Here is a 15398-nt window from a genome sequence, read left to right on the forward strand (position 1 = left end):
AGAGGCAGTCTCAGCCTGCATAGAAGAATCACAGCATTGACTTCAAGCACTCCATAGCTCCAAAGAAACCCCCTTTGAGGTGTAAACCTACAGTCTGAAACCTTCTGAGAGGTCCCAAGACTTAAGAAAAGGGCAGGAGCTGGTAAACAGAGCTCCTTGCTGAGCTAGGAAACAACAATGAAGAGGAGTTGAACAGCAGTGTGAAATGGTGGGAGAGGGAAACATGATAAAAACAACAGAAAAGTGAAGCACAGGTTGCATCCTGTGGAGAAAACCTGGTCAGCGTATGTCAGGACCATGACAGGGGGAGAAGCAGATTCGGTGTAAAACTGAGTGAAAATCATGCATTTTTTTGGGAGGACTCTGGGGGTTTGGCATACTTAGAGAGCCACATCGAGGTTGTTCATTAAAAGCCCTCAGGTTGCAGGAGCTGCTCGAACACCCCACCCCATGCAATAAACCCAATAACACTTCTCTGGAGGGATGAGGACAGACCTGGTCAAACACTGAACTCTGCTTCACCCAGGGAAACACCAGAGTGCATCTTGGGGCAAATGGGAAGAGAAGCAGGAAAAGAGTCACAGGAAGTACCTTATTGTTAGAGATGCTGTGAGGAATACCAGTGTAATGACCACTACCACAGGACATTCAAAATCACCAGTCTAACTTGAAAGCTAGTGATTGATTGACAGCTTTCTGAAGTACATTTCAAGCCCAGTACCCTTCCTAAATCCTTGGACTCAGTGCTTCAGATTGTCAATATTTTTCCTGTTGAGGGTACCCTGGACATTTCCCCTTTCCTGAGAGAAAAACTCAGACTGTGTCATGGTCTCTGGAGGGATTAGAAATCACTGAATCCTGTCCTTCCTGGAGTACTCAGAACCAGAGGGAAAAAAAATAAAAATAGCACTTTCTGCAGTGAACAGGGAAGACAATTCTTAAGCAATCCTCGATTTACAGGGGTGACTTTTCTACTGCTCCTCTGACAGAGCTTAACATTCCTTCTTTTACCATATTGTCCCCTGTCACCAAACCTGGTGCAGCTAAGGCAGCAGAAGTAATCCACTAAGGGTCATGAATGCAATATATGATGCCTTCAAAAAAGTTCTTAAATCAAGGTTTCTGAAAAATAAAAGTTATAGAGCAAGAATCAACGTTCAAGGGCAGTCAATCAGATGTCTGAATTATGTCCTGCCTTAAGAGTTTACAGCAGGTAGCAGTTTTTAAATAGTCCTTGTAAAAGCTTCTATGTGTACTGCACCTTGACATTAAGTCCTCACTGAAGTACTTACCTTCGGAATTCTCCCCATTTATGGGTCTTTTTTCTGCTTCAAAATAATCAGAGCAGCTGCTCCAGAATGTAAAAAGAAAAAAAAAAAAGGCAGACAAATTATTTACTGCCAGACTCCAAGTGAAGAAAAGGGCACACACTCATCACTGCAGGCAAGCAACAAGCAAAGAAAAATGACTGAGCAACAGAGGGAAGGCAAGAGGGAAAAGGTGTGGGCTGGGCAGGGAGTTAGTAGCTGATAACCCATTAATGTGTGTACAAGGCCAGTCTGACATCAGGGAGGCTGTTACAGGATTGCAGTGGAATTATGGCATATATTTGCAGGCAAAAGAGGCCATTAGCTTCAAAGAACCACTTATTTATCCTTTTGAGTAAAAACCAACAAACCCTGAGCTCACAAAGCACATAGGAAAATGTTGTAGATCCATAACAAAGTGTCAGAAAAACCTCAAAAAGTAGCAGTAAGTTGCTTTTAGCTCCAGAGATTTTCCCTAATGATTGCCTCTGGATTTATGTTAGAGCTTTGTGTTTACTGACCCATTCCTTTATGGAATTCTCCATCTACTTGCTATTCTGCACACCCAGAACTGAGGCTATTCCCTCTCATTAGTGGTCATTTGTGGGCAGGCTGAAAATAGTTTGCTTTTGCCTGTTAAATGAAGATCACTTCAACTTCTTCCCAGGAGCTTCACTCTTGGCAAATTCTTCAAATCTTAGCTAAACCTGACAGCTGATCACTAGCCTGTTTTGAATATGTGAGCACTGCAGAGCTGGGACATTTCTAAATAAAATTGTCTCTGAGAACCACTGAGATGCCCTAACAAATAGCAGCACCTTTAGGTCTTACCTGTGCTGCCATGGGTCAGGTTAGGGGGTGCACCTTGGTTATTTATAAAAGTGAAGTTTTGAGCCACTGTGTCAGAAGTGACCAATGTAAGAAAAAAAGGAAATCTGGCTAGAGAAGAGTATCCAGGAGCCACATCAGCCCTGCTGTGAGTCCAGCTCAGGCAGGAGGTGAAATTCCTGGGGCCCTATTTCACTCTGTCCAGGGACAAGGATGCAGCTTCACAGTGCCCTTGGATGTGAACATCCAGCCTGCATCAAACCCGTGGTCCACAAAGGCTCACCCTCCCTCCCAAGAGTAGGAGCCTCTCAAATCCCTCCTCCAGTTTTTCCAGAGCCTCTTGCTCACCCTCCATGCACTGTCCTGCCCAGACTATGAACACTGATGTGCTCTTGCTCTGGGAATATCTTCTCTCACACTGGCAGTCCAGCCTGAAAAAAAAAAAGGAAGCAGGAAAAGTGAGGAAAAGCAGATTTGGTCCCTTTGTATGTCACATCATGTTTTGCAGTAGGAAATTTAGATTGCACATACCTAATTAATGGAAAACACAGATAAACAAAAACAGATTGGTTACTTCAATTATGTGTGCAGTGCCTGCAGGGTTACAATTAAAAACACAAAGAAAGATAACAGTCAAAATGGGTAAAAATATGCAGGTGAATACAATCTGCAGCTTACCTTAATGACCATTAAAAAACCCTCTCCACCAGCTGTGAAATGAGGGAGGTTATTCTTGGCAAATGAGTGTAATTCAAAGTTTTTTAGTCATCTGTAAATAACATTTACCTAGTGGAGCTTTACATAATTAAATAACTTCCTTGTGAGTATTGCACAGACCCATCTTCTTAGAGAGGGAATAACTTGTCTAAAACAGAGACAGAGAAGGAAGGAAAGCAGAAGCTCTCTATTAATTTATTTAAATTTCTCCCTGAGGCAATTTCTCCAAATTTCGTTAAGTCAAGCATCTGCTTTCCTTGCAGCCTAACTTACTGAAAGAAGCATTACCTGCACAAATAATCCTCTCTCTAAGCAGCTTAACAAGTTTGTGTAAATGTTTGAGCTGCTATAAAGAGGCAAGAAAGTAATTTCATATCCTATTCAGAAAGGTAAACAATTTTCTTGTTATTTTGAGTCCCTCCACTATTTGCATTACCAGATGGATTAGATGAATACTCTGTGGGATGTTTTTTCTGGGTGACATGACTCATGTGTAGCAAAAGGTTCAAAACTGCCAGTGAAAACTGGTTTCCAATTCAGTGATTTTAATAATTAGGTTCAAACCCAAGTCTTTTGAATAACTTAATTTGTATTTAGTAAGAATGTTAGTGAGACCAATTATCAAAATTCACTGTTCAGCTGCATTTGAAAATTTAAGTGGTCAAAAATGCCAGCGCATTGAACTCCCTGGCTCCTCCCCTGTGTAAACTAGCTGTTTGTAAAACAAACATCAGAGTTATTTCTGTTGCCTTCTGTAATCAATAGATGCCCTTGTTCAGTACTGAGGATTGGTTGAGATATCTGACATTTTACCTTTCTCCTCTTCATCTGGTCCTTTTCTTTTCCTAAGTACCTGCTGGACTATCTCCCACTAAAAAAAAATAAAAGCAAAAAGTCAAAGAAATAGATTTCCATTCAAAAGTCTCTATGGGGCTGAAGACATCTCATTGACCAAAATTTATCTCTATAATAGCTTTAGGAGTAAGCACTCCACTTGTACTGCAGTTAGATACTTCACTCAAAATAAGCCAGAGGACCAAGTTCTTTACTGGCTTAAACATGGATTTCAGTGACTGCATCAGAAATCTCCAGAGACAGAAAGGATTCTGTTTTATTGCATCCATCTGAAACCTGTCTGAGAAAACAAACTTCTTGCCTTATTAAGTGTCCAGGTATTCCTGTAAAGCCGTGCAGTCATCATCACCTCAGATTTAATTGTATTAATGGGATGAAGTTAAGTAAACTGTTAGATTACAGTGAGTATTACCAGATCATTATTTGCATTGTCTCAGCCACAAAGACATTGTGTAACTGGAAATAATTTAGTACCAAACACTCCAGGAAAAACATTCAGCAGATTTGTTAATGGTTTTGACCCCGAGAATGAAGATTTAGGAACAAGGTTTAATTAGGCACAATCTCTTCTGATAAAATGAGTAAAACACTTGCTATATAATAACAAAACAGGGAGCTTGTTTTCTCAAGACAGCTGATTCCAAGGAAAGCATAAAAATCAATTGTGAATTCAGTATTTCTGAGCCTGCACAGCCATTTCAGAACACATGGTTCAACAAGTCTCATCCACATTTACCCTACGTAGTCCTTCTTAGCAGAAATAAGGGTAAGACATGTAGTTCTGAACATTAAATGTTGTTCTTTATATAGTCTTCAGTTCATGTTTTATAAGATTTTTGAAGCAAATTGCTTACTCCTGAAACACAGCCCTTCTGATTTCTAGCTAAATGATGAAGTTCAACTCCTTTGAAATGAACTGAATATCTCTAATAAGAGTGGTGGATAAAAAAGTCACTAGTTCTGTATTTAAGGGTACTTTATAACAACACAGCATCTCATGGAACTGATATTTACAGATTAAGTTTTGCACTGCATAAAAATAACTCATTTATCTATCTCAAGCCTGTCACCTTTGAGTTTCATTGGGCATTCCTTTCATACTCTGCAAACACACATTGAGGAATAGCCCTGCTGACCTTCTCTGTGTCATTCATTATTATACATCTTTCCATCATACTTTTGTTTATTAGTCTGCTCTGAGAGTTAAATGGGTTTTATCTTGCCTAATATTGTCTCAAATCAAGGCCCCCTTATGCCTGTAATTATTTCAGTCACCCTTTTGTGCCCCTTCCACTTTCAGCACAACTTTATTTGGAAAAAGATGCTTTTCCATCTATTTCTCCAGCTATAAATGATCAGCAATAAGAAGGCTGGAAACAGGAATGTAGTAAGCAGGGAGGCTGCCATGTTATTAATATTTATTTCATGCTGGTATCTAGAGGCACCAGCTGAGCCAGAGTCCTGTTGTGATCAGCTTCACAGCCTTGTAGTACATGACAGTGAGGGATCCAGGGATCTTAGAGAGGGAGAATTCCTATTTCAAGTTGACTTGGCTAATGCAAACTCATCACCTTTTGACTTCCCAGCAGATGCAGCCTGCACTCGGTGAGAGCGTGGTGTGTGTTTGATAACAAGAGCACTTTCATTCCATCCTCAGCAAAGGGAGATGGTCCCTGCTTCACAGATCCCTGTGAAACATTTGTCACAAAGCTACAAACAAACCCTTCACACCATCGGCGTGGGGTAAATAATTATGCCATCATATACCAGAGAAGGCCACTGGTGTCAGTAGGGAGGAGTAGGAAACATCAGTACTCCAGGGAGCAGCCTGCCCTGCTGAGCAGTCATGGAGAACACAAGCACAGACCCTGTATCACATGCAGCCATAATTTTAAACACAAAGCATCTCACTGACCAAAATCACTCCAATCCAGGCCCTGGGGAGAATGTATTGGGTATTAAATGCCATGTTCCCAGAAAATTTAAGTGTTTATATTGACAGTGTCATCAAGGATAGAATATTTCAGAAACATCAGATTCAACCAGAGGATAAATAAAAGATCTGAATCTCAACTACAACTTTAAAATTGAAACACCTAATTGACTTGGACACAAAACCTGATGCTCACAACCTCTGCTGCTTTCTCCTGTCACCAGTTGTGACTGCCATCAATTGCCATCTAATTTTGCATGCTTCACCCTTGCTCATGGTTCAGCTCAAAGATCACCATTCCAGCACTTCCTCCCCTTCTCTGAATCAACTAACAAAAAATTGTATGAGAGGACAGAGAAATATGTTCATTACATGAGTGTCCAATTGCCATCAATTGCGATCAAAATTGCCATCAATTTTCTTTGATGATTAAGGAAAAAGTTTTACCTTGCTTCCTAAATAGGTCAGCAGTTCACAATGATTTCAATGGTGATAATGCCCAGGTTATTCAAGGATGTTTCTCTTACCCCATGCCCAGCCCTTCTGAACTATTTTTTTGCTTTTGGGCACATCAGTCTCCTTCATCTGCCTATTTTATACCACAGGCATATTTTTAATTATGAAATAGCAGGTGGGTTTGAACACACAGTGAGAAATTAAACACAGGTGACTGCAAAGCTACACGTAACAATAATCCCTAGAATGTTTCAAGATGAACAGAGCTTCATTTGGTTTTAACACAATTACCCCATCATAAATTTGTCAGATTCTTTGTCTTGTACTTGCATTTCCCACGACACAGCCAAATTTACCAGACACATCATCAACAGCAGTAGTAATGGGTGTATTTATCAGACATTTCAAAATGGATAATAAGCTTTAAAAATCCCAGGTTCCTGTAGACTTTGGGAGATATAAAGGACAGAGAAACAACTGAACAGAAGCAGTGCTTGAGCTATGAGAAAGACATGACACTGCAGTTAATTCTGGTTTAGAACAAATGCATTAAACATTTATTTCACCAAAAGTTAGTTTTAAACAGTCATTAAAATCAGTTTTCTCTCTGTCCACTGGAGATCATTTATTCATTCAAAGTTGATGAAGCTTCCCTAATTTCAACATTATTCTATGCTCACATAACAGATGTCATTATATTTTAGCTTCATATAATAATGTTTCTTGATTTTTTTCTCACACTTTATTCCCCTGTTGCAAACCTTTACACTGATAACAAAAACTTCATTTAAAAGTGAGTCTTCTAATGACTCTTTTCTGGAAATAAATGTACAGCGTGTACAAAGAGGAAAATTCAGCTTAAAGCAATACACACAGATTGATTATTTCTGAGGCAGATCATCTGTGATTTTTTCGTTTTCTTCAGACTTTAACTAGTCAATCATTAAATCATTTTTGCACTTCATTATTTGCCAAGCTTTTCACTTGCCCTCCCAGATGAAGGTGAGGATGTGGGCCTACATTTTCCTGTATCTCTTTTATCCTCAAAGAATAACCCCAGAGATGGCTGAGGCTGATCTACCATCATTGCTGGTACATCACCAATGGCTGAGAGCCTGGGGACCAGATTAATTGATCCCACACTGCCTTTCCAGCACAGAGCATCCTGGGGGACACTGGTCCTGCTATGGCCCTGCACTGGACTAACTGGAGCACAGCAGGGGTGATATCTTAGTTAATAATGTCTGCTGAAAAGGGCAGCTGAAGACTTTACCTATTGAAATATAGTTATTTACAGTAATTAGCACACTGATCTTATCAGATTAGGGCTAAGAAAATTGCTGCCATCTACTGCTGGAAAGAAATATGTGAAAACTGAAAGCCTCTTCTAAAAACAAGTTAGGACCTGCAAATACCTTGAAGAAGTTTATTTCAGGTGGCAGCTTAGCTCTGAAAAGGGGGGTTGTCACACACAGGCAAGGGAAGTGTGACCCTGCAGTTTGTCAGGGCCAGGGTGTCAGGCTGTTGTGACACACAGACATTTCCCATCAACAGGATAATGGCTTAAACCTTGGGAAAATATTTTACTTTGGATTCCCCATTTGCAGGAAATTTAATAGGTATTTTTCTCCCTCCTCCAGCTTCAGCTTTACTCATTTATAACTACTCAAATGTGTTGGAGTTCATACATGTCACTGTTGGCTGGGGGAGGTTAACCCAGTAAAGATGCTACTTTTGTCAGGGATTCATAGACAAACTTTATACTGGTTTGCAGGCAGGTATTTCTAGTAAGCAAGTAAGAGAGAGGGGACATTAAAACTTAATGAACTTAAAGAATCTGGAACAAGTTTCTACTCGTTCTAAGTTTAGGGGATAGAGCAAGAATCCACAAACAGGAATTCCAAAGTCCTTTTTCCAGTCCCTCAGGTGTCCTTGTGCTACCATTTGATCTCATGGTCCCTCTGAAAGCCATGCTATTCTTTTGCACCAACAGAGTATTTTCCCTCAAAAACATTTTCTTCAACAGCCTCTCAGTCCCTGAAGCAACAGTGCCTCTGGGGATTTTATTTTGTTGTAATCATAGGAAAGAAACATGACTCCATCAACCTTCCTCACTCTCCCTAGTGTGCTGCTTCTTTAAAGGCTAATTTTTCCGCTTAATTTTCAAGCATATAAATTGTCTTCACTGCATGTGCTCAGTAGCCTCAGGAATCCTGCTGGCTCTGCTCAGCCAAATGCCCTCTAATTGTTCATAGCTGTCCTTCACCCCTTCTCATGGTTCAGCTCAAAAATCACTATTCCAGCACTTCCTTCCCTTCTCTGAATCAACTAGCAAAAAATTGTATGAGAGGACAGATAAATATGTTCATTACATGAGGGTCCAATTCCATTAAACAAGTCTTTGTTTTTTCTGCATTTCCAGGAAATTCTCAGCTAGTGGGCGTGTTACTTCTGCCCTAGGTGAGCTCCACTGCCTTTAACATAATTTCATCACACTGTTCTTTCTCCACAGTGAAGAGAGCAAGCAGCAAGTTTTAACCTTCCTCTGGGACAGCCACTGCCTTTGCTGGGCATCAGGATGAGACTGCAGCAGAGCACCTTTGACTGCAGTTTTCACCAAGTCCCACCCAAGATTCTGTCCTACTGTAAAGATGAATGTCGGGTTTGGTGAGTCCAGCTGTGCAGCAATCTCCCCAGAGCAGCCCCTGCTGCTCAGCTCTGCTGGGAGCACAGAGATGCCACCACCCATCTGCATGTGTGGTAGTGCACCAGGAGGGGACAGACTGACAGAAAGGAATGAGACTGAATTAGACCTATCTGGATTACAAATCATTTTCCATTTCCTCTTAATTCTCAGAACCATATTACTCCGTCTTGGACATAAGGCAGCTGAGAAACAACACTTAGAGATCAGCCTAGACCTCAGAGCAGCAGTAATTAAGAGGGTGAAAAGCAATAATTTTCCAGAGTGTGTCAGTCCCACACATCCTGTACACACATCGTGCACCACACATTGATTGATGTCAGCAGTGAAGGCTTACCCTTTATTTTCAAGCACTTTCCTTAGATAGCTGATAGTCAAGAGTATCTGAAATGCCAGAAACGTTCCCCACCGCCATTGGCAAAAAAGGGAATAATTTAAAAGAGGAAAAAAAAAACCTTCTAACCTTCTAAAACAAATTTCTACAAATTTAGACAAAACCAGGCCAAGAAACAAGTGTCAGAGACCGCAGCCACCATGCACAGGCACACTGCCCTGGACCAACACACCTTTCTGGGCCCCTCTTTGCCTGACTGCCCCCAGTGCCTGACACAAGGTATCTAAGTATCCTTCATGTCCAGAGAGACCTTATCACTCTCTACAATTCCCTGATGACAGGAGCCAGGTGTGGGTTGGGCTCTTCTCCCAAATAACAAGCAACAGGACAGGAGGAAATGGCCTCAAGCTGTGCCAGGAGAGATTTAGGTTGGGTAGTAGAATAAGATTTCTTTGCTGAAAGGGTGGTCAAGCACTGGAACAGGCTGCTCAGGGCAGTGGTTGAATCACCATCCCTGCAGGTATTTGAGAGAGGTCTAGATGTGGCACCTGTGGATATGGTTTGGTGGTGGGCTTGGCAGTGATCTTTCACTGGCTGTACTCAATGATCTTTAAGGTCTTTTCCAACCTAAACAAGTCTGTGATTCTATGTTTCTGTCAGACAACTTGCCTGGGATGACTCAATGCAAGACAAGGAAAAAGTCCATCCAGCCAAGCCAGCTGGAAGTGCTGCCAGTGTCAGATGAACCCAGGCTATGGCAGCAAATCATTCCACTCAGCTTCGCTCATCAGCTTCTGCTTGGAGCACTCAGGAACCTGGTTAGGTGAGCAATCCTTGATGAGCAGCTACCCAAAAGATGAGCAGGCAAGAATGTGTCCCTGGAAATACAGATGTAATCATGTATTTAACAGCTTTTCTGAATCAAAATTCTAATGCATTTTAAAAAAAAATAAAATAAAAAGGTGTTTTTTATTTTTACAGAACCAGGTGCCTGAAAAATGTTTTCCCACTAGGAAGAAACCATAGAAAGCTCTTTTTCCTCCTAGGAAAATAGTCAGCAATCGTTCAGTGACACAGAAATTGGCCTAACAGAAACATTTATGTCAGGTAATCCTACAAGGAGCTTTTCAGCCATATTATCCAGAGAAAAACATTTGTACAATATTTGCCTGCAATGAAAAAAGTCTCTCCTGCATTTTCCCAAAAGAAAAAAAATTTATAACCTTTTGCTGACAAGGAAGTAATAATTATCCACATAGGAGCATACCATTAGAGTTCCCTTGACAATGACTGATTGGTTTACTTATAAATATTTACCATGGAAGGAAAAAATGTGATGAACAAAAGGCTGGCTGGTAGCTTTCTTTTGCTAACAGAGCTATAGTGGAAGGGAACAAAATGAAACAAAAAAAAACCCCACACTAGTTCAGTGTCACTATTGCACCTGAAAGCACAAATACTACAGCAAAGCAAAGAGCCACAGGACCACAGAGATGCTGCCAGGGACTGAGCACAAGGACGTGCCCAGCTGCAGCTCTGCTTTAAGATGAGCCCCTCACACCACTCATGCTGGCATTACCTCGAATTTAATAAAGCTTGGTCTTCTCTGCCAGTCAGGATTCTGGGGGAACTGAGTGAAGGCTGAAGGAGAGGGAAAACAAGAAAGACTTGCAAAGTTATTTTCCAATCACTGCCGTGGTATCCTTCCCACTGATCTCCCTTTCAAGTGATCTTAAGAAGCTGACATGGTGCCCAGAAATTATATACAAAAACACAGTTTTACATTCTCATTACTTTGAGAACAAGAGAATGCCACAGCTAATCACAAGGCTACCACTGTTGTGAGATGAAAACAAACACCGATTTTTCTTTACATGCTGGGGTTTTCTTGTGTTTCCTTGTCTAATTATTGTCATACAAGTCCTGTTATGTGAATCCAGACCTCTAGTCCTGTAGCTCTTTTATAAAAAGACAGTGTTGCAGTGTTCTCTTGGATGAATATCCCTCTTCATTTTTTCATTTTCCCTATGGATGTCCATTTCTCCTGCACTTTGTCAGCTCTGTTAGATGTGCTCTATAATCAGGTGTTGGATGGATGGAAGAATAATTTCTATTACCCTGCTGTCTTCATGGGCATCACACAAAATTTTTGAAACCAGCTACTTCCAAGATCCTGGGTAGAGAAGCAACAACGGGAACTCCTCTCCATGTACACAGATGTGCCTAATAGTGTCTCCCTGCCATTGCAGTGTTCTGCCCCATTTGTGCTTTCATTGTCAGTGCCCAGCAGGACAATTCACTAATTTTGTTGGTGCAATGGCAGCGATTGATATCCCTCTGGTCATGGCCCTGGGGAATAAACCATGGAATGTAACTCCACTGCTGCTGCCCCAGCAGCCAACAAAGCAAACCCAGGCCATGTCCGAGTCACCCCCCACAATTTACCCCAGGCCATGGATAACCTGCTGGTATTTTCTGCTGACCTTGGCACCTAGATTCTTTTCAGAAACTCATTTCAGAAGAAGTCATTCCCAGAGTACTGGATAGCATGGAGATGCAAGGACATCCTCATCGCCATCAAGAACTTCCAGAATCTTTGTAGTACCCCTTGGTTTGGGGTCTCCTTCAGGTACTCAGCTGGAAGAAGCAAGAGATGGTTTCAGTCTGTGTTTCAAGAGCCATTCAGACATTGGTCGCAAAATAGTCAATGATGCACAAGCCTTGGGTCAGGACACACGACTGCCCTGTCCTGGGACACCAAGCTTTAGGAGTGCAACCCCTTCCTCTTGGACTCAGTGAGTCCTGAATCCTTCTGCACAGAATCACAGCTTGGGGCTGTGCCAGCCCCTCCTGGAGGGCTGGAACCACAGGAGCTTTTGCTGATGAAACAGGAGGTGTATGCTTGTGGCCACAAAGGAAGGGAGGGAGATGGAAGCTGAGTCCCTTCTCATATCTCTGCCCTTGGGCCAGGTGTAAGCTGACATTTCCCAGCCTGTGAGGCAGACAAGCACTGCAAAGTACAAATGTAGATGCCCACATACTACTACAGTTAATTCATTGAAGCAAAACAAACTCTAAGAAAAGGATGAAAAGAGATCTGTGTCCAGTTCTTGAAGATATAGACAAGGACAGCTAAGTGCTGAGACATTAATCCTGTGGGGGAAGGCCAGGCTCATGAGATCCTTGCTTTTGTCCTGTCCTGAGCCCTAATCCTGGTATCTTTACTGAGCACTGCCCTATTCATGACCTGATGGGAGTGTTGCCTAAATAAGGATGGTAGAATCAGGCCTGAAATTTCCATGAGAACGTGATCACAATGTTTGGCAGAATAATGTCTCATGGCTCCACTAGATTATTTATATCTTTGATTTCTGTTTGCAGTCTTGTCAAATGGGGAGAGATTTATTATTTTAATTATCTCAAGCTTGTAGAGATTTAAACATCTGTTATAGGTGTTCAATAAGTATTAGAACAGCAATCCATTTTTTTCTTAAACAGGAGAGTGATTCATGCTGTTCTGTGAATAGACAGACTCTCTAAGGTCAGTACCAGACAGATACATTGCAAGAAAGCAGGAGGCTTTTTAATTGGCTTCTAGTTAACTCTATTTAAGAAGTCTAGATGAAACATAACATTTAGGACCACTAAAAGCCATTTAATTACAGGAATTGGTGTGTTGTTCTCAGATCCTTCACTGCCAAAGCAGCAGTGTTTTCTGTTCTGTTTCCCAGCAGGACAGTGTTTATGGATTATCTGTACAAATTTCATTGAACATCCTCTGTCCCACAGGGCTTTCCTGCTTATGTAACAGATTTATCATTTAGCAGTGCTAGGCCATTGGAAGAATTCAGCCCAGAGCTTTTCTTGATGTGATCTACATCCCCCTTGGGCATGACTTAACATCAGTAAAAATCAAAAGGAGGAGACTTCCAGGTCTGACTTGGCACAAAGGGCTCAGTTAAAGCAGCACATCTTGTGGAGACCCCAGGTAGATCTTTGTGTCTAACACCTATGTGAGGTGAATGTTCATCTCCAGAGTAACATCTTCCTGTGCAAAGCCATGGGATTTCATTCTCTGATCACTGTGCCACAGGAGGATGAGTGGATGGCATGTCTGTGCCTCTGCTCCACCCCACCTGGGTAACCTTAACCTGACCTCCATCATCTCCTGGAGCATCTCAGCTCGGGCCAGCCCAGGTGTTTGTACCCCCACTGTGTCTTTTAATGTCTCCCCCGTTCCCTCTCTCCCATTCCTGATTCTTCCACACACTAACATTTCCATCCTTGGACCTCCTCTGTTGAGAATTTAGTCCAAAATAAAAGGAAATTAAAGGCAGAGCAAAGACAAAGATTGTTACTACTTTCTTACTGTGGGCAGTCCTAAATTAATTTTCATGTGAGATTTAAGGTAAGAAGGAGTAGAATTGGAAGATAAAGATGTATCCTATGACTAGGAGACAGCTGGAAAATGAGACACTGAGCTGTTATGGGAGAAACGGATGAATGGAGCTTAAAAACTCATCAAGTTAGTGAAACAAAGCCAGATGTCTAAACACAGAAGGCTTTAAACAGGATATCTGAAAGATGCAGTGAGCAAAAATAAATGCCATAAATCTGATTGTTGCTCCCCAACAGAAAGGAGGCAACTTTTAGCTCAAATTATCCCCCAAAGCAATGATAGAAATATCGTTTTCTCCTCTACAACAGATTTTATCAGTTGCCAACCTTTAAAGTAAATCTTTTCTGCAATCAACAGACAAAGCCAATATTTTTAGGAATTAGAATACAGGTGCAAAAGCAAAGCTACGAGTTTTGATAAATTCACCATCAGTTCCAAGAAAGTCTTTGACTATGTACTGAATAAAGAAAAACTAATACACTGGGTTTGACAATCAGTAGAAAATTAGTACTGATGTGAACCTGCTCAAGCACAGAGGTACTGATACAATGCCAGTGCTGATTTCACTCCCTATCAGTGACATTCCCATGGGCTCCAGAGACCTGGGATGAAACTAGAGCTACTCTTGCACTCTGGAAAATGAGTGAGGAGAAAGGTTGCTTCCTGTCACTCCTGAGAGTCACTCCACAGCTTTCACCAGGGCTCAGTGTGTACCTAGTGCCTAACCTTTGTCATGTTATTTTTCGAACCAACCAATTATTAGACTGTGGCCCAAGAGAAAAGGTGGGGCTCTGAGAAAAAAAATACAAAATAAAACAATAAAATTCATTTTAAAAACAATTACATCTTTTTGATGCTAGAAGCATGAGATAGGTCAAAAATTCTACTTCTTTAAACTTCCACTAGTTTTTCCTATTTAAATATGATGTTTTGGGCACAGGAGCACAGCACCTTCTTTTTTAAAAACTCAGACTAACTTTACAGGATTAACAGTTTTGAAAAATACTACAAGACTGAGCAAATATGACAGAGTTCATTTAAGAAAAAAAAGGATCTTTTTTATTGTTTTTTTTTTTTAAAGAACTGCATACAGTTAGGTTTGGGGTTGTTGTTTGGTTTTTTGTTCAACTGAATCTAATTCTTCTAAGTCAGAATCGTAAAGTCTAGTGAAAAAAAATTGTAAATTACCAAAGGCAAGAAACAAGCTTTATATTTAGCTGTATTGGTTATAGCAATTTCCAGAGTAATTATGTTATGCACATCATCTAATAACTTGTCTAGAGTAAATCCTCTACATGTCAGGTGTTACCTCAACTTGCATTAAGTAAAAGTGTCATTGCAATTCCTCCTGGATTTCTGTACTTTTTTTGGCCTTGCCAGTTGTGTTAGAAAGCAGACCACAAACAGTAGTGCATTTCTATTTGTGCCTTTTCTCAGAGCTTTTGCATCATTTTTGGGTAGTGTTACATCTCTTCTATCACTCCCAGCATAGGGCTATCCATCAAGGCTCATGCTAGATTGTTTCATACTCAGATAATCTAATTTAGTTCAAAAGAGTCCTTACAGCAAAACATGACTGAAAAATCAGTCAGCACACTGTTATCAGGAAGGTTATCCTAACTAACTTCTACTTCCAAGCTGATTCCAAAGTGTCTCTTGCCTCTGACAGCTGACTGTGCATAAGAGGACACCAGCATACAGAGAACATGGCTAAAATCAGAGAGAAAGGTTAAGAGGAAAAACAGCAGGGAAAAAAAATCACAGTTTAACATCCTAGTCTTTAAAGACTCTGCGGAGTTACAGGAGGTCTATAAATGCTCTTAGATGCTCTCTGAGAGAATAGGTCACTGAGAGGTTAGGGAGAG

This window comes from Cinclus cinclus, chromosome 15 (assembly GCF_963662255.1).
Source record: "Cinclus cinclus chromosome 15, bCinCin1.1, whole genome shotgun sequence".
Classification (NCBI taxonomy): Eukaryota; Metazoa; Chordata; class Aves; order Passeriformes; family Cinclidae; genus Cinclus; species Cinclus cinclus.